The following is a 24,716-nucleotide window of genomic DNA, read 5'->3' as shown; positions in this document are numbered from 1 at the left end:
CCAAACATGTTGATATCACAGTTAAGAGAGCTCTCCAATGCCCCTACTTCACAAACCATGAACCTATTGATCCTTACCAATTTCTTATTGATGCACCATAGAATGCATCCTATCTAGATCCATATCAGCTTGGAATGGCAACTGCTCTGAATGTGACCACAATGAACTGAAAGGGGCTGTGGACACAACTCAACACACGACAGGAACCAGTCTCTGCTGTGTAGGCACTGACATTCTCCTCACCGGCTCAGTATACCCTCCAATCCCATAAACTACTGACTTCTCTCCACCCCCCACTGGGTAAGAGATACAAAGCTGAAAGCACATACCACGAAGCTCAAGTGCTGTTACCCCACTGTAAAAAAATATTAAACAGTTTGCTAGTATGATCATCATCACTGTTATGTACTGTGTTGTATAATGTGGGCCATCATGGCTTTCCCATAACCATGACTGTCGCTGACAAATTTTTTGACAGAAGTGGTTCGCCATTGCCACCTTCTGGGCAGTGTCTATACAAGATGGGTAACCCAGCCATTGCCATTACAGTTCAGAGATTGTCTGCCTGGCATCAGTGGTCGTATAACCAGGACTTGTGGTAAGCACCAGCGGCTCATACAACCATCCACCACCTGCTCCATGGCTTCACCTGACCCTGATGAGGGGGGCTAAGCAAGAGCTACACCTTGCCCAAGGGTGAACTGCAGGCTAGCTGAGCGAAGGGGCACTTTACACCTTCTTTTGTAGAGACATATCTCTGCTTTGTCACCCATTTTCTTCAGTAGCTATCTTAAAAAGCAGAATTGAAGGTTCAGTGGGGAGGGCCAAGAAAGGGTTCAGGGTGTCATGAAGTTAATTTGGCAGACAAAAATGTAAAGAACTGTGCAAAAGTCTTAGGCACCCTAACCATATATATGCACCTAAGGGTTTTGCACACTGTTGTACAAGATGCTGGTGAGCCCACACTTCAAGTATTCTGTTCATTTCTAGTTCCCCAGCTATATGAAGGGTGTAACTATGCCTAACCCACCTCTTCACATCCCCAAACGCCATTACTTTGTTATTTCCTGTCAGTCACCTCATGTACAGACACTCCTATGCCGAGAGCCTCTTTATGGATAGATAAACCATCTATAAGCTATATTACATATTTATATTTATTGTTTTTTAATTATTATTGTATTCTCTATCTTTTGTGTTATTTTAGCTCTACATTGGAACTGAAGACTTTTACACAGTCTTTTAAAAATATCCACACCCCCCCCCACCCCACCCAATTGGGGTTGTACAGTATGAAGACAAGGAACATGGTTTAATTTGTAGAGTTATAAATGTTTCATTACTAGCATCTGCGAACAGTATTTCTATCTGACTCGGGACTGATCATGACTTGACTTGTAGGATCTTCCAATTGCTGTGCTTTGATTCAGAAAATATACAGAGGTCAGTACTGAGAGAGACTGCAGGATAGTCTCAGACAAAATATTAAACACAGACATGTGCCCGGCTGCTCTGGGCTTTGCGTCTGCCGGCTCCACGACGTTTTATCTGCTGTGCGATGAACTGAGGCTAGGGCTGTGGGCCTGCTCTGGCTAGGTGTCTATGGACTCACTTTTGTCCTGAATGCTGTTGCTTGCTTTTATTGTTTGCATGATTTGTGTTTTTTTTTCCATCTCTCTGCACATGGGGCATTCTTTTTGGGCTTCTTGTTTTGTGGCTGTCTGTCAGGAAATGAATCTCAAGGTTGTGAAATATATATATATGCTATGAACTTAATGACAGAGTTTCATTCCAAATCAATATTAAAGTTGAGTACCAAATTTGATTCCAACTCCAGTCTGATCACACAAAGACTTGGAACCTGGCAACAAATGAGGTCTTGCATTTGCCCTTGAATTGTTGAATAGTTCACCATGCACAAAAGTGGAAAATTGTTGCTGAAATATTCATCTTTTAGACTTAGATCTAATAAAATTATGAGATTCTAAGAGAATTATGATTGATGGTTTACAATTCTGAGATTCTCAAGGTTAGTCAGCACTACAACCCAAATGAGCTTGACTGACTTTCTCTGTAGCTGAACCAATAATAAGAGGCTACTTTTATTCAGGACACAACTCATCTCCATGGAAACAGAACTCTGACGTTTGTGTAGTGGAGCAAACTGTGAAGTGTGGGTAGTTTTAGGGAGCCAAGATCCTGCTTTAGAAGCAATGCCAATTGCTGGACAGATCCTGGGCCTTTAAAAGTCTCCTTTCACGTATGTATTAAACTCAGAATAATAGAGAAATGCCGATCATCTCCCAAATAATTACATGTCATGGATTTATGCTAATGAAAATAATTACTGTATTGGTTCTAAAAATAGCCAGCTTGAATGCTTAAGAAATTTCATGTGTCAGCTTGAAATAGAAACCAGGATAATGTATTTCTCTCAGCTCCACAATTTTTCTTTTAACACATTTTTTCATCACTTGGGTTACTGTTGTTACATATTACTTTCTAGCTTTTCCACCTCAATGCATCAATTAATTGAAAACAAATGCTGCTGATATTAATTTTCTTCTGAAGTCATAACTGTGTGATATAAAACTAGTCTGCTTTGTTTGAGCATTCAATTTGTGAGCTGTTTACTTGTTTAGCAATTTCATCTCTTTAGCGTTGCTGTACAGAAGAACATGGAGAGGTCAAAGTTTTCAAAGTGCTCTGTAATGATGCTTAATCATGACCATAAAGTGTGTCAAATATGTATTTGAGCAAAAACTCAGATTGCAACCTTTTGCTTATCTGCCTGCCTACCGGCAAGCATTGACACAAGTTCAAAGGCTGACACTCCGGTCAAGCAATGACATGACATTGATCTGAAATGTATGGGACTGTAGTAACTACAATCCAGCATAGCCAAGGAGCGAGTTCTGTGTGCATTAGAGCAACATTATTTCAGTGGTAAGACATTGAGAAGAGTTCTGGTGTCTTTATATGTATATTTACTTATCTGAGATATTTACGTGGTTATATTCATTAGACACAGAGGAAATTCCTTTATTGGCACTGTCGCTCTACTCATTCTAGACTTTCTGTTGCATGCTCTTAGTTAAGAGGTGATTTAAAAAATCTGTCTTGAGTTTCCTAACTTGAACAACTTGGAACTGGAATTGGTTTATTATTGTTACATGTAGCCAGTTACAGTGAAAATCTTGTCCTGCACACTGTTTGTACAGATCAGATCAGATCATGACACAGTGCACTGAAGCAGAACAAGGTAAAACAATAATAATGGCAAATACAGAGTAACAGCTACAGAGAAAGTGTGGTTCAGGCAAAGAATAAGGTGCAAGACTATAACTAGGTAAATTGAGAGGTCAAGAATTCAACTTATTGTCTGAGGGAACTATATGGTAGTCTTATAACAGAGGGCTAGAAGTTCTACTTGAACCTGGTGATATGTGTTTTCAGACTCTTCTGTCTTCTGTCCAATGGAGAGAAGAGAGAGTGTCCACGGTGGGTGGGGTCTTTGATACAGTGAACAGTATAGCTGCAGTACAAAGAGCAGAGGCTGGTTTGCTTTGATATGTTGAACTGTGTCCACAACTCTCTGCAGTTTCATGCAATCAGTGCAGAGCAGTTGCTGTACTAAGCTGTTATGCGTCCAGATAGGATACCTTCCATGGTGCATCAATAAAAACTGGTGAGGGTCAGTCAGGACATGTCACATTTCTTTAGGAAGTAAAAGCATTGGTGAGTTTTCTTGGCCTTGATACCCATGTGATTGGACCAGGACAGTCTATTGGAGATGTTCACTCCTCGAATCTTGAAGCTCTCAACCCCCTTGAGTTCAACACTATTGATGTAAACAGGAACATGTGCCCCGACCTTACTGAAGTCAGTGACCAGCTCTTTTGTCTCGTTGACCCTGAGGGAATGTTTGTTGTCCTGAGTTCTATATATCCTTCCTATACTCTCTCATCATTGTTTGAAATACAGCCCACTACAGTGGTATTATCTACAAACTTGAGGATGGATTTAGAGCAGAACCTGGTTTTGCAGTTATGTGTACAGGGAGTAGAGTAGGGGCTTAAAGATGCAACTTTGTGAAGCACAGGTGTTTAGAATAACTGTGGTGGGTTGTTGCTTAATAGTAAGAGGTTTTTTTATTCAGAAACAGAAAGACTGCTTTGAATAATCTCTCACTACTGCCCATTATGCCGATGGCGATTCGGGCAGCAATGCAGGGCTTCCATCTCGGTTGGTGTTCAGGGTGTCAGTAGCTTGGTTTTCATGCAAGCCCCAGGTGGAGACTCAGGAATGCCACCACACTCAGAGGTAGAAAGATTCTTCATTGCTGTTTCCTTACAGTTTTGTTCTACCAGTCAGGCTGGTTAGCCTTGAGCTGAACCCCTGAGCCTAGAGGGCCAGTGGACCACTCTTAGTCTGGCCCTTTGACTTGTTTGGCACGGGTGACCCTACCAAAATGCACAGCACAAGGCTTTGACTCCAGCCAACACAGCTCTCTGGGTCATTGAGGCACACAAGCCTCCAAACCACGACAAGGTTGTGATCCTCTTGGAGGGCATGACCTCTTAGATCTTAGATATTCTAGAGCTTTATTATGTTTACATGAGGAATTTTGCAGAATATTTCTTCAAACAATTAAACTGGTTGAATTATCAATGATAGAGTACAAGTAGTACTGGGAATTTCTAAACTCAATGAGCTGAATGGCTTTTACCAGTTCAAACAGCATAAATCACAATTTTGCTATTCATCAATACAATACACTTGGTAATGTGACACATTGCTACTTAGATTATTGAAAAAGTTTAATCTTTTATTGTATTAATTTACTGAAGATAATTTTATTTACAATAAATGATATGACCTTAATGTCTCTGCATGACTGTTGTGCTTCTGCAGAACAACTAATTTCGTGACATGTTCCAGTGATAATAAAACTGACTCTGATTTGAATAATGACCATTTGATCAAAACTTTGGTGCCAATGCAATGAGATTTCAACACTAGTCTATCTTGTTAAACTGTGTTTTCTTCTCACATGTTAATTTATTTTAATTCATGGCTTTCAGTAATTCAATTCGTGCTTATAAATTTTTTCAGAAAATGAAATTATTTCAAAAAGGTGAAATAGTCAAGGAGAGAATCCTTAAGGAAGTAAGAGAACGATTATAAAGGTGTACTGTGTAAAGTCAGAAAGCCAAAGTGGCTGTGGAGGCCAAGTCACTGGGTATATTTAGGGCAGAGGTTGATAGATTCTTGATTAGACAGGGCATGAAAGGATACGGGGAGAAGGCAGGAGATTGGGGCTGAGAGGGAAAATAGATCAGCCATGATGAAATGGCAGAGAAGACTTGATGGGCCAAATGGCCCAACTCTGCTTCGATAACTTATGGTCTGATATTCACAAAAGTTAACAAGCATTATTAATGGCCATGATGCACTCTGGAATGACCCTATGCATAGAAAATGAAGGCACGTGTCGGCATGTGAATTTGTAATTCAAGTGCATACGTAACTCCTGGATATTATTACATGTGTATTTATTGTTAATCTCCAATAAAATATTGTCCAAAAGCTTGTAGGCTCACTTGTAAAAAAATTCCAGTTTGAACTGCTAGTACTGTAAGGTTAGTTTTCAGTCTAGCTACATATACTTTAAAGTTAAGGACCTCTTGGGAAACAATAGAATCAGGGAATCATTCATCTTTTCTGCCTGTGTTGGCTCTTTCAAAGAGCAGCTAGACTTGGTTCATAACCATGGAGAAATACAATCATTCTCCGATTCCCAAACCATACTCCTCTCTACCATATTTTCTCCTTCAGCTTCTACCATATTCCAGACTGAATGTTCCAGATTCCCTCAGAAGTAAGCGAAATAATGTTTCCACATCTCCCCTCAAGACCTCTCAAAATTATTTCTAATACAGGACCTCTCTCTCCTTTTGTCAGGGTATTAGGTTCAGAGAATGATTTCAGGAATGAAAGAGTATGAGGATAGAGAACATTCCAGGTATGAGGAATGTTTGATGGCTCTGGGCCTGTACTCACTGGAGTTTACAAGAGTGAGAGAGGATCTTATTGAAACCTATTGAATATTGAAAGGCCTAGATAGAGTGAATATGGAGAGGATGTTTTCTATAGTGGTGGAGTTAGGGACCTGTGGACACAGTCTCTGAATAGAGCAGTGGTTCCCAATCTGGACTCCACAGACTCCTGGGTTAATGGTAAGGCTTACTGGCATAAAAAAAGGCTGGGAGCTCCTTGAATAGAAGGATGTCCATCTAGAACAGAGATGAGGAGAAATTTCTTTAGCCAGCTGTTAGTGAATCTGTGGAAAGCATCACCACAGATGGTGTGAAGGTCAAGTCAATGGTTATGTTTAAAGCGGAAGTTATTAGGTTCTTGATTAGTAACTGTGTCAAAGTTTACAGGGAGAAGGCAGGAGAATGGGGTTGAGAATGTTAATAAATCTGCCATGATGGAATAGCAGGGCAGACTTGATGGGCTGAATGGATTAACTCTGCTCCAAGTATTATGGTCTTTTGGTCTATGTATACAATCAACATAATGTGTCACTAGAAGGGGTAAAAATGACCTGCGTGACAAGCTGCTTTTCATGACTTCCCCTGGGACATTCATAGGTGTCAAACGTCATTGATCTTCCCTGAGACAGTTAAAAACTATTCAAATAGATGTAAGTTATTAATATTTATTAATTAAAATAATAAGATTATAAAAAGCATTTAACTGACATTAATTTATTACAACATTAACATTATGCTAAATGTATCAGAGTCAGGTTTATTATTTTCAAAGGGAAGAATGACACTACTGTGGCTGACAAGTGAAGTCAGAGCCAAAGTAAAATCAAAAGAGAGGGCATACAAGGAAGCCAGAGTGAGTGGGAAGATAGAGGATTGGGGAGCTTTTAAAAGCTTATGGAAGGAAACTAAGAAAGTCATTAGGAAGGAAAAGATGAATTATGAAAGGAGGCTGGTGACTAATATCAAAGAAGATACTAAAAGCTTTTTTAAGTATATAAAGGATAAAAGAGAGTGGAGGGTAGATATACTTTATTGTCACCAAACAATTGATACTAGAGCATACAATCATCACAGTGATATTTGATTCTGCGCTTCGTGCTCCCTGAAGTACAAATCGAAGTAAATATAATAAAAATTTAAATTATAAATCATAATTAGAAAATAGAAAAAGGAAAGTAAGGTAGTGCAAGTCAGGTCTGGATATTTGGAAGGTATGGCCCAGATCCGGGTCAGGATCCGTTCAGCAGTCTTATCACAGTTGGATATAAGACCAATACAAAATGACGCTGGAGATATTGTAATGAGAGATGCAGAGATGACACAGGAACTGAATGCTTATTATCCATCAATCTTCACAGTGGAAGTTATCTGCAGTATACTGGACATTCAAGAGTGTCAGGGAAGTGATGTATGTGCAGTGAAAATTATGACTGCGGTAGCAGAAAGTAAACTATAGACCTGTTAGCTTGACATCATTGGTTGGGAAGTTGTTAGAATCGATTGTTAGGGGTGAGATTACAGAGTAGCTGGAGGCACATGTCAAGATAGGCCAAAACCAGCATAGTTTCCTGAAAGGAAAATCCTGCCTGACTAACCTACTGCAATTCTTTGAGGACATTACAAGCAGGGTAGACAAAGGAGATGCAGTAGACATGGTGTACTTGAAATTGCAGAAGGCCTTTGACAAGGTGTCGCACATGAGGCTGCTTAGCAAGAAAAGAGCCCATGGAATTACAGGGGAATTTCTAGCATGGGAGGAGCATTGGCTGATCGGCAGAAAACAGAGAGTGGAAATAAAGGGATCCTATTCTGGCTGAATGCCGGTTACCAGTGGAGCTCCACAGGGGTCAGTGTTGGGAGTGCTGCTTTTTACAAAGTATGTTAATGATTTGGACTATTGATTTGTGGCTAAATTTGCTGATGATACAAAGATAGGTGAAGGAACAGATAGTTGAGGAAACAGAGAGCTTGCAGAGAGACTTAGATACTTTAGGGGAATGGAAAAAGAAGTGGAAGATGAAATACAATGTTGGAAAGTGTATGGTCATGGACTTTGGTGGAAGAAACGAATGGGCAGGCTATTATTTAGATGAGAATTCAAAACACAGAGATGCAAAGGGACGGGAGAGTCCTTGTGCAAGATATCCTAAAGGTTAACCTCCAGGTTGAGTCAGTGGTGAAGAAGGCAAATGCAATGTTGGCATTCATTTCTAGAGGTATAGAATATTAGAGCAGGGATGTGATGTTGAGGTTCTACAAGGCACTCATGAGACCACACTTGGAGTATTGTCTGCAGTTTTGGGCTCCTTATTTTAGAAAGGATATACTGATATTGGAGAGAGTTCAGAAAAAATTCACAAGAATGATTCCAGGAATGAAAGGGTTACCGTATGAGGAATGTCTGGCAGCTTTTGGGCTGTATTCCCTGGAATTCAGGAGAATGAGTGGGGATCTCATAGAAACATTCCAAATGTTAAAAGGCCTTAACAGATTAAATATGGCAAAGTTATTTCCCATGGCAGGAGATTCTAGGACAAGAGGGCATGACTTCAGAATTGAAGGACGTCCTTTTTGAACTGAGATGCGGAGTAATTTCTTTAGTCAGATGGTGGTAAATCTGTGGAATTTGTTGCCATGAGTGGCTGTGGAGGCCAAGTCATTGGGTATATTTAAGGCAGAGATAGATAGGTTCTTGATTAGCCAGGGCATCAAGGGTTATGGAGTGAAAGCAGAGGAGTGGGGATGACTGGAAGAATTGGATCAGCCCATGATTGAATGGCAGAGCAGAATCAGTGGGCCAAATGGCCTACTTCTGCTCCTATACCTGATGGTCTTTTTATCACTGGGTCATGGCAAGAAATTTGTAGTTTTGCAGCAGCAGTACAGTGCAAAGACAAACTTACAAAGTAACCACAAGGTGCCAAAAGAAAGAAATGGTTTTCTGAAATGTTTAGAAATCTGATGCTGCAGGGGAAGAAGGGGTTTCTGAATTGTTGAGTGTGCTTCTCCTGGCTCCAGCACTTCCTTCCTATGGTAGTAATGAGAAGAGGGTATATTCCAGGTGCTGGATGTCAAAGATGGATGCCGCCTTCTTGAGCCGCCATATCTAGAAGAAACCCTCCATGGTGGGGATCCTTATGCTTGTAATGGAGCCTATTGTCTACAGCCTCTGTAGCCACCTGTGATCCTTTGCATTGGAGTCTACACACCAGTCTTTGATGCAACCGGTCGGAAAGCTCTCCACTGTACATCTATAGAAATTTGAGTGAGACTTTTGTCATGTAAAGAATTTGGGCCATTGATGTGTCTTGTTTGCGTTGATGTGTGGGGTCCAGGGTAACTCATCAGAGCAATTGATATCCAGGAGCTCAAAGTTACTCACCCTCACCACAGCTGATCCCCTCAGACAGAACTGAACTCTGCTTCCTGAAGTCCACAATCAATTCCCTGGTCATAACATTGAGTGTGAGGTGTGGTTGTGTTTCCAATTAACCATTCAAACTATCTCATTCCTTTTTTTGCATCCTAGCAGTCATCATTCAAGAAACCAAAATAAACAACTTATCTTCATTATCTTGTGAGTCTAGGCTGGTGATCTGAAACATGAATAGGACCAAGCTGGATGCATCAGTCACAGCTGGTGTAAGGTTGAGGGGCCAGATGTGCTGCATATTAGCCTTTAGCTGAGCATGACTGAGATCCACCCTTCCTAATTTTTAAATTTTTTTAATTCTGTTTATATCTGTGCACTTATAATGCTACTGTGACACAGTAATTTCCTTTGGGATCAGTAAAGTATCTGTTTATCTACCTGTCTATCCATCTTAACTCAGTCTTTAGACCACAGTTTATTTTGATTAAGTTTATTAAGGCTGGACATTGACCTGTTCCTGCAGCACAGCTGAGAGAGCTGCTTCCTCATATCTCAGTAGACTTGGATTCAATTCTTACCTCTGGTGCTGTCTGTGTGGAGTTTGCACGTTCCCTCTGTGACCACCTGGCTTTCCACCAGGTCATGCAGTTACCTCCCACATTCCAAAAGTGTGGCATAACAGGTTAGGGGTCACTGCAAATTGCCCCTAGTGTGTGGGTGAGTGGGGGAAATCGAGGAAAATGTAGGAAAAAGGTGGGATCAGAAGGAGGTTAATGTAAATGGGAAGTTGGCATGACCAGGTTGGCTGAAAGACCAGATTTTGAATCATATGACTTTATGTCCGTCTATTGCCTCTCCTCTGTTAGGTGTTTAATGATATCAACCAGGTTGAATATCTAGACATGAATCTAGTGATCATGAGTTCAAAGGGGGTGGTGGAGAAAGAGGATAGAAAATAAACAAAGACAGAGAGAGAACCAAGGTGGAGCAATAGAAGTGGGAAAGAAACACTGGGAATATAGGTGACCTGAATATAGAAATTTGAAATTTCTTCTCATTCTTCTTATTTGCTTTTGTCCTCACCATAGCAGTAGCAAAGGCTGAGGACAGACAGGTTGGTGGGAACGGGGAGAGAATTTGAAATGACATGCACCAAACCAGCGATTGGGGTTCATTCCTACTGCTGTCTGTAATGAGTTTGTACATGCTCCCCGTGACTGTGTAGGTTTCCCCCGGGTGCTCGGGTTTCCTCTCACATTCCAAAGATGTACAGTTAGGACTGGTACTTTGTGCACATGCTAGGTTGGCGCCAGAAACAAGGCAACATTCACACTCTGCCCCCAGCACATCCGCGGACTGTGTTGGATGTTGACATTTCCCTGCATTGTGTGTTTCAAAGTTTTGTTGTACATGTGACAAATAAAGCTAATCTTTAATTATTGCGCTGGAACTGAAGTTTCAAAATACTTTAGGTTAACTAACGCTGCTGGTTAGAAGTAAGTTCCATCTGCCACTGATGGAGAAAACTACTGGCTGAAGGCAGTGTGGATGTCAGCACCTTTCCGACTCCAGCAGGGCTGCATGGACCCTCTTTTGGGAGGTATTGTAATGACGTGAGTGAATATCGATTCTTCATGTCATCTGCAAACCATTGCAGAAGCCTGCACATATTGAAAAATTAAGGATGACAGAAATATCATTATTATTTAAGCAAATTATGTATTTATAGAATTTGTTTACTGCATTTCCAGTTTATCTAATTATCACTTTACGTAAATAACAAAGAACTGAACTTTGATGCCAGATATTCAACTAGAATGAAACCTGCTTTGAGTGAACTTTATAAATTTATACTGAACCTGAATAATGCAAATACTTTTTTAAACAGTCTGCCTCGTTCATTCATGCACAGATTGTCTGTTCTTGAGCTGAAATTCACAGGGCAAAGATGCATTTTTCAAATTTTTCCAAGCAAACATAAAAGTGAATTAAAGTATATTGATTCAGATGGGACGGCTCTTGATGTGCAGAGCAATATAACTTGAGGGCTTTAATACTGACATTTAGCAAACTTATTGCAAGAGGAAAATGCAATCAATAAAATATTACATCAGCCAGAAAATGCCAGCAAGGTCTCCTGGAAAGGAAATAATATTGAAATGGCAAGAGTCTGCAATATTATAGCATGTGATAAGGTGTTAGAGAAGGATTTCTGATTTGTTTTTGGATGGTGGAGAGAATTCCAGACAGCTTTTGTGCAACTTTCAAGTTCAAATTCAAGTTCAGGTTTACGATCATCTGACTGGAGGGATCTGCTTGAAGTCTCACTTAAATATCGGGCATGCCTCGCCATGCTCCTGCATCCTCACGCACCACTTCCGACGTCTGCTTCCCCGTGGAGCCTGCTCCATGCGTTAGGCCATGACGGCACAGTCCATTTGTTATGCAGTTCGTTGGCAAAGTCGACTCGCAGATTCTCGAACATAGAAAAGATGGACAGGACGAGAAATATCACCATTGATGGGAGCCGCTGTGACTATGCACGTTACCATCCTGTGATGCAAGCTGACCATTTGAAACTGAAAATTCTTTTTTTAGTAAGTGTTTTAATTTGCAAAGCAGAGAGCGGTCTCCTTCATTTATCCTTGATCAGAAATTCGAGTTCAGGTTTATAGTCATCCGACTGTGCAACCAAATGAAACAACACTCCTCTGGTTCATGGTGCACCCACAGAAGATATATCATTTATAGCACATAAACCAAAATATTACCATAAATAAGTTAATAAAATATAATTCAAAATATATGTAACAGGCAGCACAGGTAACAGTAAACAGTAAATATTTCAATGTTTTAGTGATGAGACAAGTGGTGGTAGGATATTCTTTAGTCTCACAGCCTTAGGGAAGAAGCTGTTAACAAGTCTGACAGTTCTAGTCCTGATGCTTCTGTACCTCTCTCCTGATAGACGTGGGCCAAAGAAATTGTGGGATGGGTGGAAGGGATTCTCAACAATGCTCCGGGCCCTTTGTCTAGAATGCTCCTGTACAAACTATCACAAATAGGAGGGAGGGAAGCCCTGGTAATCCTCCTGGTGGTTTTTACGAACCTTTCTAAGTTCTTGTGGTCCAAAGCCTTGCAGCTTCTGAGCCGCACAATGTTGTACCCAGACAGGACTTTCTTGACGGTGCTGCTGCAGAAAGTTGTTAGAATGGGGGAAGGTCACCTTGTACACCCTAATCTCCTCAGAAGGTGTAGATGCTGCTGTGCCTTCTTGACTAGTAAGGAGCTGTTGTGGGTTCAGGTTAGATCACTTGTTAAGTGCACACTAAGGAACTTTGTGGTCCTCACTCTCTCCAGGTAGAGCCATTAATGTGGAATGGAGAGAGGTCAGCCTGCTTTTCCTGAAGTTCATAATCATCTCTTTTGTCTTGTCCACGTTGAGAGGTTGTTGTTCACACGCCATTTAACAAGCCTCTGCCTCCTCTCTTTATGCTGACTGATCATTGTTGCTGGTGAGGCCAACCACTATTGGATCAACAGTGGACAGCAGATACCATCTCATTGACTCTTCACTCAACCCTGGAACATCTGGACAGCAAAGATGCATACATCAGGATGCTCTTTACAGACAACATTCAATACCATATTCCCCTCAAAACTAATCAATAAGCCTCAATACCTCCTAGTGCAATTGGATCCTTGATTTCCTCACTTGCAGACCCCTGTCAATTTGTACTGGCAGCATCATCTCCTCCACAATGTCCATCAGCAGCACAGGTTCACTACATACATGAGGGAGACTGAAAATATAGTTGAGTGGTGCCATAGCAACAATTTCTCACCCAATGTCAGTAAGTCTAAGGAGCTGATTATTGACTTCAGGAGGATGAAACCAGAGGTCCATGAGCCAGTCCTCATCAGGGGATCAGAGGTGGAGATCAGAATCAGAATCAGAATCAGACTTTAATCGCCAAGTACCTGTACACATACAAGGAATTTACTTCCGGCAGATGTTGTCTCTCTGCTCATAACAATAATAATGATAAATATAAATGAAAATACAGATTATACATACAGGTAGTGCAATCCAAGTAATAGTTAGCCGACAGTTAACCGGCAGTTAACTGTTCAGCAAAGTGACCGCAGTAGGGAAAAAACTTCTCCAGTGCCTATTAGTCTTAGTCTGGAGGGATCTGAAGCGCCTACCAGACGGAAGCAGTTCAAACAGTCCGTGCGCAGGATGGAAGGAGTCCTTTATGATGTTCCCCGCCCTCTTCTTCAACCTGGAAGAGTGCAGGTCCACAATAGAGGGCAGGGAGGCTCCAATGATGCGCTCGGCAGTCCTCACTGTGCGCTGTAGTCTGGTTCTATCCTGCTTGGTGGCGGCTCCAAATCACACAGTGATGGAGGTGCACAGGACAGGCTCAATGACTGCAGTGTAGAACTGCAGCAGCAATTCCTGAGGCAGACCATATTTCCTCAAGAGCCGCAGGAAGTACATCCGCTGCTGGGCCTTCTTCAGGATGGAGCTGATGTTCTGCTCCCACTTCAGATCCTGAGAGATGGTGGTTCCCAGGAACCTGAAGTTCTCCACGGTGGACACAGGGCTGCTGAGGACTGTGAGGGGGGACATAACGGGGGGATGTCTCCTGAAATCCACGATCATCTCCTTTGTCTTCAGCGTGTTCAGCTCCAGATTGTTCCGACTGCACCAGAGCGCCAGTTGGTCCACCTGCTGTCGATATGCAGACTCATCACTGTTCTGGATGAGTCCGATGACGGTGGTGTCGTCTGCAAACTTCAAAAGCTTCACATAGGGGTTGGAGGAGGTGCAGTCATTGGTGTAGAGGGAGAACAGCAGTGGAGAGAGGACACACCCCTGGGGGGCGCCGGTGTTGGTGATTCAATTATCCAAGGTGACCTGTCCCATCCTTACCTGCTGACTTCTGTTGGTCAGGAAGCTGTAAATCCAATCGCAGAGGTCAGGTGGCACAGTGAGGTGAGACAATTTGGAGCAGAGGGTATGAGGGACGATGGTGTTAAACGCCGAACTGAAATCCACAAACAGCATCCGAGCATAGGTCCCAGGACAATCCAGATGTTGCAGGATATAGTGCAGTCCCAGGTTGACTGCATCGTCTACTGACCTATTTGCCCGGTAGGCAAACTGCAGGGGATCCAGCAGGCTGCTGGTGAGGGTCTTCAGGTGATTCAACACCAAGCATTCAAAGGATTTCATGACCACAGATGTCAGTGCGACAGGTCTGTAGTCGTTCAGTCCTGTGATGGTGGGTTTCTTGGGGACCGGGTTGATGGTAGAGCGCTTGAAACAAGTCGGAACCTCACTCAGCTCCAGAGATCTATTAAAGAACTGAGTGAAGATGGAAGCCAGCTGATCAGCACAGGCTCGTAGACAGGAGGGGGAGACCCCATCTGGGCCTGGAGATTTTCGGGTCTTAAGTCGCTGGAACAATCGACATACTTCTCCTTCGCTGATTCTAAGCTGTGATCTAGGGGGGCTGGGCAGAGATGGTGGGGAGGTGACTGCAGTGATTGGGGGATGAGTGCCAGTGAGTGATGGTCGAGGGAAGGCAGGAAGCGAGACCGAAGAGGGGGGAGGGACAGGTGTAAGATGGACCCTCTCAAATCTACAGTAAAAGGTATTAAGGTCGTCAGCCAAAGCTTTGTTAACCTCAGCGGGGGGGCAGTGCGTCTCCTGTAGCCAGTGACCTCCTGCAGGCCTCTCCACACCGACAAAGAGTCATTAGCTGAGAAATTATTCCTCAACTTTTCGGAGTAGAGCCGCTTGGCCAATCTGATTTCTCTGGCCAGTGCATTTCTGGCCAGCCTGTACAGGGCCCTATTCCCACTCCTGTGGGCGCCCTCCTTAGCTTGGCGAAGATGTCTGAGTTTGGGGGTAAACCATGGCTTATTGTTGGCGAAGGTCCGGAAAGTTTTTGTGGGTACACATGCATCCTCACAAAAACTGATGTAGGATGTCACAGTGTCTGTCAGTTCATGTATATTGGTGGCTGCAGCTTCAAAGACACCCCAGTCGGTGGTGTCAAAACAGTCCTGAAGTTGTTGTTTCACCTCACTGGTCCACTTCTTCACTGTCCTTCCACAGGCTTAGCAGATTTAAGTCTCTGCCTATAGACTGGGATGAGGTAGATCAGACCGTGGTCAGAGAGTCCTAAGGCTGCACGGGGAATAGATGACCAGCAATTTTAAATTCCTTGGTGTTACTCTTTTGGAAGACCTGTCCAAGGCCCAGCACATGTGTAATTATGTAAAAAGGATGGCAGCACCTCTACTTCCTTAGGAGTTTGCCAAGATTTAGCATGACATCTAAAACTTTGGAAAAACTTACATAGATATGCAGTGGGGAGTATATTGACTGGCTGCATCACAGCCTGGTATGGAAACACCAATGGAGATCCCTCAGAAAGTAGTGGATACAGCTCAGTTCATCACAGGAAAAGCCCTCCCTACCATTGAGCACATTTACACAAAGTGCTATCATTGGAAAGCAACGTCCATCATCAGGGATCCCCACCACCCAGACCATGCTCTCTTCTCACTGCTGCCATCAAGAAGAGGGTACAGGAGCCTCAGGACTCTCACCACCAGGTTCAGGAACTGTTATTACCTCTCAACCATCAGGGTCTTGAACTAAAGAGGATAGCTTTATTCAACTTCACTTTATTCAGCTTCATCATTGAAATGTTCCCATGACCTATGGACTCACTTTCAAGGACTCTTCATCTTATGTTCTCAATATTTATTGCTTATATCTTTATTATAAGTTAGTTTTTGTATTTTCACAGGTTGTACACTGCTTGAACACTCAAATTGGCGCAGCCTTTCATTGATTCTGTTATGGTTATTATTCTATGATTAACTGAGTGCGCCCACAAGACAATGAATCTCAGGGTTGTAAATGGTGACATATACGCACTTAGATAATAAATTTGCTTTGAACATTGAACTTGATGATGTGGTTTGAGCTGGATCTAGGAATGCAGTCATGAGATGTTGCTGCCAACTTCGATTGACAAGATCATTCCCTCATGAAGTTTAAGGTTCAGTTACAGAGAGGGGTGTTGATTTCCAACAAGGACAGTTCACCCACCAGCCATCTGAGGGATGATCATGTTAAGTGCTGAGCTGATGTCAATGAACAACATCCTGGTGTATGAGGAAAATTTTCTAGGTGGGACAGAACAGAGTGGAGGGCAGGTAATCCATCTTATTTTCTAGCACTCGGATATTGGCAAGTAGAATCACTGGGAGTATTGGACTTTAAGTCTCACTGGAATACTGGTGCACATACTGCACTTCTGTATTTTCACACACCATTCTAACAGCTACTTCCCTGAACAGGCTGTGGTGTGGAGTGAGGGCCCACTCCATGCATTAGTCCGTAATGCCTTTGTTATCCCGTTTGCCCATGAATAGACTTGTAGATTTTAGTGTTCTTTATGATCAACAGAGTTTTTCGATCAGAGAAAAAGACAGACAGGCCAAAAAATTTCCCTGTTGATAGGAGCCAGAGAGGCTGTTGCGATCATGCCTGCTGACATCTTATATTGACACAAAAGCAGCAATATATCCAAAATAATCTGATACACTGTCTTGGTAAAACTCAATTACTGGGCCTATGTTAACGTGCAGATTACATCAAGGAATTAGTTACCTCATTGAGGTGTGTGTCCAGACTGATTTAAAACCTTTAACTGCAATTGAAAATGTTTTGTTGATTCCTGGAGTTGATTAGTGAAATTGAAGTTTATTTGGCTTATAATACTACTTATATATATTTATTAATCAGGAATATTGATACAGAGTAGTTAATTAGAATTGATGGATAGATTAGCCAGTGTCTACTTAAATTTACTGCAGAGTGGATGGACAGAATGGCCTACTCTGGTTCCCGAGCTCTTGCATAAATAGATTCAATTGTCGCTGAATTTAACAATACATGAAAATACTAGAAAACTAGATGATTCCTAACTTGCTGAGTTCCTCCAGCATTTTGTGTGTGGTGGTCCAACTTTCCAGCATCTGCAGTCTCTCTCGTGTCTCCAAGCTGCTGAATTTGTATTCTCCCCATGTCGGAGTAAACGGTAAAGTCTCATTACAATATACGCCAAGTGGAAGTTTTCATGTAAGTAATAGAAGACCGTAAGACCATAATGGAGAAGCAGAGTTAGGCCATTTCTCCCATCGTGTCTGCTCCGCCGTTTCATCATGGCTGATCCATTTTTCCTCTCAACCCCAATCACCTGCCTTCTGCCCATATCCCATCATGCCCTGACCATTCAAGAATCTATCATACTCTTTTCTCTCTCTCTCTCTACCTCTATCTCTCTCACTATCTCTTTCTATCTATGATGCACCATCAATAACTCACTCTGAGACGTAAGGCGAGATATCGGCTTTTATTGACAGGAAGAAGGAACCAGGAGTGAGTGTCCATCATACTATGTCCTGGAGACTGAGGCCGAGCGTCAGGCCTCAGATCGCCTTTATACAGGGGCCTGTGGGAGGAGCCACAGGAGCAGTCAGCAGGGGGCGTGTCCAGACAGGCACATAGTTCACCACAATCTATATATATATTTATATATAATACATACACCCAATGACTTGCCCTCCACAGTTGCCTGTGATAATGAATTCCACAGTTTCGCCACTCTCTACTTCAATTGCCACCTTTTCCATCTGGTGAACAGTGTGATTGATGAAAGTAAGTAGCAGAGAATTTGCTGTAAATGAAGAAGTGTGTTGTTTTCATATTTTATTTATTTGTGATTATTCTATTCATATTTTAAAATCTATTTGATATAATTCAGTTTTATTCCTTTACTCCCTGAGGCATTTTCAATTGTAGTTAAGGGTTTTAAAACAGTTAGGACGTAAGGCAAGTAGTTGCTTGATGCAGTCCATAGGGTAAAGTAGGCCAACATACAGCATTGATGCAGCTACAGAGAAGGCAAGACGGCAGCTATATTTCATTAGGAGTTTGAGGAGACTTGGTCTGTCACCAACGATATTCGCAAATTTCTACAGATGTATCATGGAAAGCATTCTAACTGGCTGGCATCACCGTCTGGTACCGGGGGGTGCAAGTTTATGCACAGGATCGAAATAAGCTGCAAAGATTTGTAAAATTAGTCAGATCCACCATGAGACTAGCCTCAATAGTATCCAGGACATCTTCAAAGAGCGATGACCCAAAAAGGTGGCGTCTATCATTAATGACTCCCATCCACCAGGTCATGCCCTCTTCTCATTGCTACCATCAGGAAGAAGGTACAAAAGCCTAAAGGAACACACTCAATTATTCCGGAACAGCTTCTTCCCCTCTGCCATCTGATTTCTGAATGGACATTGAAACCATGAACTCACCACTCACTAAGTTTTTGCACTACTTATTTAATATCAGTATTGGTCTCAGTGATGTACCTCGTGCCTTTTTCTTTCTCAAACTCAATAGTGAAACTGCACTTACTGGGCGTGTTGGGGTTTTTATAAGAAAGGAGCTAATGGTGGGGTTTGAAAACCTACAGAGGAATGATAATCACTGTTGGGAGAATATTATTATAAACCTCGAGCAGGAAAAATCACTGAGCAGTGCATGGCAGCATAGAAGTTATTTTACGGAATTAATAATGTAAACATCTGATGAATGATTTGAAAACATGAACAAAAACATTAAAAATATTAATTGCTGAAGAAGGAGGATGATTACCATGGGGTGGAAATCAATGCTGGCTTTTTCAAAGACAGCCAATAACAGCAAGGAGAAAAACACAGAGAGAAATCTAGTATTCACTGCTCCAGAAGGTTGTGATACTGGAATAAATTTAGTTTATGAGACTATTAATACATATCTATTAGTCAGGAATATTGAGGGAATGACACCTGCTAGTTAGTTGGCATTGATTTACAGATCAGCCAGTGTCTATTCAAATTTACAGAACAGAGGATGGAGTGAATGACCTCGTCAGGTTCCTGTGCCCTTGCATAAATAGACTCATGGAGTCACATGACACAGAAGTGGGCCTTCTGCCCCAACTCGTCTATGCTGATGACGGTGTCTACCTGAGTTAGTCCCACTTGCCTACTTTTGGTTCATATCCCTCAAAACCTGGGGTTTTCAACTTGGGGAACTTGGACGCCCTGTTTAGTGGTATTGGTTCATGGCATAAAAAAAGTTTGCGAGCCCCAACTGTAGTTCCTATTGTTACTGTAATTTACAGGTTTTTTTTCTCTATAATCATGTTTTGCATTGTACGGCTGCCACAGTTAACCATTTCATGACATATGCTGGTGATATTAAATCTGATTCTGACCTTTTAGAAAGTGTGTCTTTTTGATGAAATCGTAAGAAATGCTTATGTCAGGATATAATTTCTAAGGGGCTAATTAATATTACTTCGTGATATTTGTAAAAGATTCAATAAGATAATCATATTTAGATTAGAATGTCAAGCTCTATATTTATATTACAATTAAAACATTCTAGAATGCATATGACAGGTATACACTTTTGTAATATTACTCATTGATATGACAGTATGTTGTTCTAGTATTTAGTGATCTAAATGCTTCACGTAATAACTTGAATAATAAGAGTTCAGCACTTCAAGAAATAGCAAATTGATTTCTTCAGTCCTAAATGACAATGGAATGGAATGCAAAAATCATGCAGTTTGTTAGTGTGGCCTATAATGATATTTACCATCAAAGGAGACAAAGACATCAACCCACTTGCCATTCATCAACTGGGGCATCTATTTGGAAGCAGAGTTCATGAATATAGAATCAAAGGAGGAATAAATCCATTGAAGAAATTTTTTAAAATCAGTGTTTTCTACCTATCACTTCTAGTGGCTGTGAAAGCTTGCAATTATAATAAATGGGAGGGAAGTGACTCCCAATTGTGTGGTTTTCCGCACAACAGCGATCGATAAAAGAATAACAATATCTAATGTAGTACTCAAAGCATTTGGGAGGAGGTATTTAATTTTCCATTGCATCAGATTCATATACAAATTTATTTGTAATATGTGTGTGGAAACATGCAGTGAACTGTGCCATTTGCATTAACAGCCAACACACCCAAGGCTGTGCTGGAGGCAGCCTGCAAGTGTCACCATGCATTATGGTGGCAAAATAGCATACCCACATTCTTCAGCACAACACAACATACAACACAGAGCAACAACAATAACAGAACTAAACAAGGCAACAGCAGCAAGATTATTCCCTTCCCCATCCACCCGCCCCCTCACACACACTGGCAGCCCTCCAAACCTAGGACAGGCCACTTCTGGGGCTCTGGTCCTTGGCCCTGGGCTCTCAGACTCCTAGACATTGGGCTTACCCTCTCCAGTCTCCTCTTCTTCTTCTACCCATTTCACCTCTGCCGTTCTGGGCAGAAATGAAGGTCCTCCATCTCTGGCAGCGTTCACCGCTTCCTTCATCATGTCAGTAGCCTCCTTTTGGTTTATTGTCAGTCATGCAAGCCCCAGGTGGAGACTCATGAATACCAGTGCACACAGATGTAGAAGGATTCTTCATTGCTGCTTCTGTAACAATTTGTTTGACCAGTCATTGTTGTTAGTCCTGAGCTGAACCCCCGAACTAGAGGACCGATGGGACACTCTTAGCCTGACTTCTACCCTTTGACCTCTTTAGCATGGGTGACCCCACCAAGAGCCAAAGCAGAAAGCACTGACTCCAGCCAAGGTAGCTCTCTGGGTCATTAAGGCACACAAGTTTCAAACCACGACAAGGCTGCGGTCCTCTTGTAGGAACCTCCGGTCTCTAACCCAGAATATGACTTGCAATGCTCAAACCTTTGTGCGTGTTTACTTGTTTTTAAACTTCCAATTCATAATTAAAAGTTCAAAATGAATTTATTATCAAAGTACATATATGTCACCATATACAATCATAAGATTAATTTTCTTGTGGACATGCTTAATAAAACTGTAGAATAATAACCTCCACAGAATCAACAAAAGACAGCCCAACTTGGATGTTCAACCAGACAGAAAACTGTGCAAATACAATAAGAAAGATATAATAATAATAATAATAATAATAATAATAATAATAATAATAGTAAATAAATAAGCAATAAATATCAAGAACACAAGATGAGTCCTTGAAAGTGAGTCCACAACTTGTGGGAGTATTTTAATGATGGGGCAAGTGAAGTTGAGTGGAATTATCCCCTCTGGTTCAAGAGCCTGATGGTTGAGGGGTAATAAATCTTCCTGAACTTGATGGTGAAGAAGTAAACTAAATGTAGAGGTTTTAACTGCAAAATGATTTTAAGGAATGTACACAGACAGGATTCAATAGTTTTACATACAGTGTGTCGTGTTAATATAGTTGAAAATAAGAGATTTATTGAGTTGCCTATAAAGAATAGGAATGTGTAGCTAATTGTATAGCCTTTCAAAGGGCTGTGATGGACATGAGTGAGCAGCCTCTTCCTGAAATGCATCATTCTGCCATCTGCAGAATCTTTTAACAGGCTGAATTATGGCTACCTTTCGGATGTGGTCCTGTAGAGGTCCTTCAGCAAACTATCAGGGTTTATTTTGTGTGTCTTCAACTTCTTCTGTGTTTTGAAATGCAGAAATTCGGGCCCGTCTGATCTCCAGCATCATGAGAAGACTCTTGTGTAGAGTTTAATGGTGAAACGCACACTAGGTTGAGAGGTTGAACTAAGCCGGAGATGGCTATCAGAGACTATCAGAACCATATGGCAAAAACAAGTGTGAAGGGCACTCTGGGGGCTGGGCTCCAAGATCCAACTTAACCCCATCTATGCACTCTACCTCATGGTATGATTCATGGATATAGGGAAGTAGCTCAACTCATCTACTATCCTTGAAAAGGTCAGTGCAGACTGGTGGGCATTGTGGATGGTGAGCCTGGTCCATGGTGACTCAACCCAAGTAATCCAAAGCAATTTAGCTGTTTGGGCAATGTTCTAATAAGGAGAGAAGGAATAGGTATTTTAAGAAGAGCTAATTTCAGGATTGTTGTATGAGTGCCTGGGAATGAGATAGACTGGAATGCTCTACGAGGTATTTGAGGAAATGTAACGCTGAAATCTTTATGAATTTGTAGTTTGTTGAAAACCAATAGAACCCATTAAAAAAAGACAGTCAAACACCCAATGTGCAGAAGAAGTACCCACCTTTCCCAATTCAGTTTGGTGCTTAACTTGATCAAATCTCGGATCTCAGGGCCGGGTCTGGGCCACACGGTCCTGACTCTGCTCTCCTTGCCTTCATTCTGCTGAATCAAGTAGCCTCCAAGTCCACACCAGCCATTCTGCGCTCTCCAGCTCGGACTCCGCTGCTTTGATTCAGCCTCTACACACAACGCTGCGATGTTTCTGCACCTCCGAGCCTTCAGTTTCCACCGCATAAATGCCACGTGCAAAAGCTCAGCTCCGACAGGAAGCTACAGCCTATTGTTTGCAGTGACTTGTTTACCAGAAAAATGTGATTAAAAAAGTAATTAGTTGTTTGCTTTGTTTTATTTTCAACCAGCTAGTCGTCCATGACCTCAGACAACCCACCTCTCCCGGAAGTTCCAGGAGTCTCCCGCATATTGATAGCGACTCCCTGATGCCCAGAAATTATATACAATATCCTGGAAATCGATTTTATTGTGGGGGAAGAGGGGAGAAGGAGCATCCTGATTGGTCTCCCTTCGTGCTAAGTAGACCTATCAGTTTTCTCTGTGGGCGGGCTTTACAGTCGATCTCAAAAGTAATGACAGTGTTGCTCGCTGCACTGTTTGCAACAGTGACTTTTCTATTGACCATGGTGGCTTAAAATGTAAAAGACACATTGAGGTGAGTTTAACAGGAGTCATTTGTTCATTAGCATAGCTAACGTTATTTAAACCAGCTGTCTAGCTGCTCAGGATCTACTCTATTGATGACCTACGTGATGAGGCCAAACTCCCTGTAGACTTGCTTAAAGTTGTAATGGAATATAAAAAGACTCCATGATAATATAAGTACATATTTTACTGTCACATTTTCTGCATATACCCAACTTGGTTTACAGATTAGACAAAATCACGAAACAAAGTATTACATACACCCCTGGAGGTCGACCGGTGGGGGTGTATGGAGTTGCACGGGACAGGGGTGCTACCTCTCTGAAATGAGTTTTTGCCGGCTGGGATGTCTGATGACCTTCGCCAGTGCCATCTTAAATATCAGATGTTTTGACAACAGAGAAAAGCAGGACACAGCCTTGAAAGACAAATCAAGCATATGTACAGAATTAGAGATGGATGCAGATAATGGAGGAACGTTATGGAATGAAACAACCTAGTTACTGTTCTCTGTAAAACATTTAAATTGCTCTGTTTGAGCTATAAGATTGAAACTACTTTCCAGATAACAGCATGTGAAGTAGCTTCCCTTGCCAATGAATAAAATGTGCCTATCATCTGATCCACTGAATTTGTAATAGATGGTTACTGTACAGTAGAAGACCTAGCTGAATGGTATATGGCATGTTCATTCAGTGGCCTAAACGATTTCCTTCTGTGCTGCATTGAATTTATCATTTCTTCACTCTACAACATGATTTGAAATAGGAAGAACTATTCCTACTCACTGGCATCAATGTACAGTCATATCAATGTGCAATATTTTATTCTCAACTGAAATTCCAAGCTATTAAAATCAATCAAGGTAATTCAGCTGACTTAGAAAGTAATAGCTCCCAACATGGCTCCACTAAGCTGTATGGTATGGATTTCAACCCATCGTGAGTACTAGTTATGGTGTAATTGGTAGTGATCTTATCTCAGAGTTGGGGCTTTATGGATTTGGGGTCCTTATGTAAGACTAGAGCAGGAGCAGAAGAACTCTACTAAATGTGTGATGATAAGACCCTAGCTGCTTTCTCAGGTTGAAATGCTGTATATAACATTCAATTACACTGTTTCAAGGATCAGAAAATAGTCCGTGATATTTTGAGCAATGATTATTCTTGACTAGCTTTGACTTTTTCTATTTCTAGTGTTATAGTAGTTATTTACTGCCTGTTACACCGTTGGTATTTAGAAGAGCAATTAAGGTCCACCACCTCACTCTGTCCTTGGCCATCCTCCCTATTGTGCCCCAGGTGTTGTTCAAGGTCCTCATTTCCGCTTCTATTGTACAGTGCCATTGTCTTTAGTCTCCCATGATTCCTCTGCCCTTCAGTGGTCCAATGAGGTGCTGTCTT

At 41.8% G+C, this 24,716-nt stretch overlaps 1 long non-coding RNA gene across 1 annotated transcript in view; it reads left to right on the top strand.

Moving 5' to 3' along the window:
- The first annotated feature begins 2,193 nt into the window (after nucleotides 1-2,193).
- LOC132397844 (uncharacterized) overlaps nucleotides 2,194-24,716 on the top strand; it is a 129,145-nt gene continuing 106,622 nt past the window's right edge. The window contains exon 1 of the long non-coding RNA XR_009513468.1: nucleotides 2,194-2,260. This is a non-coding gene — a long non-coding RNA (uncharacterized LOC132397844). The remainder of the gene's footprint in view (nucleotides 2,261-24,716) is intronic.

This window comes from Hypanus sabinus, chromosome 8 (genome assembly GCF_030144855.1).
Source record: "Hypanus sabinus isolate sHypSab1 chromosome 8, sHypSab1.hap1, whole genome shotgun sequence".
Taxonomy (NCBI): Eukaryota; Metazoa; Chordata; class Chondrichthyes; order Myliobatiformes; family Dasyatidae; genus Hypanus; species Hypanus sabinus.
This window is presented reverse-complemented; position numbering and strand designations above follow the sequence as displayed.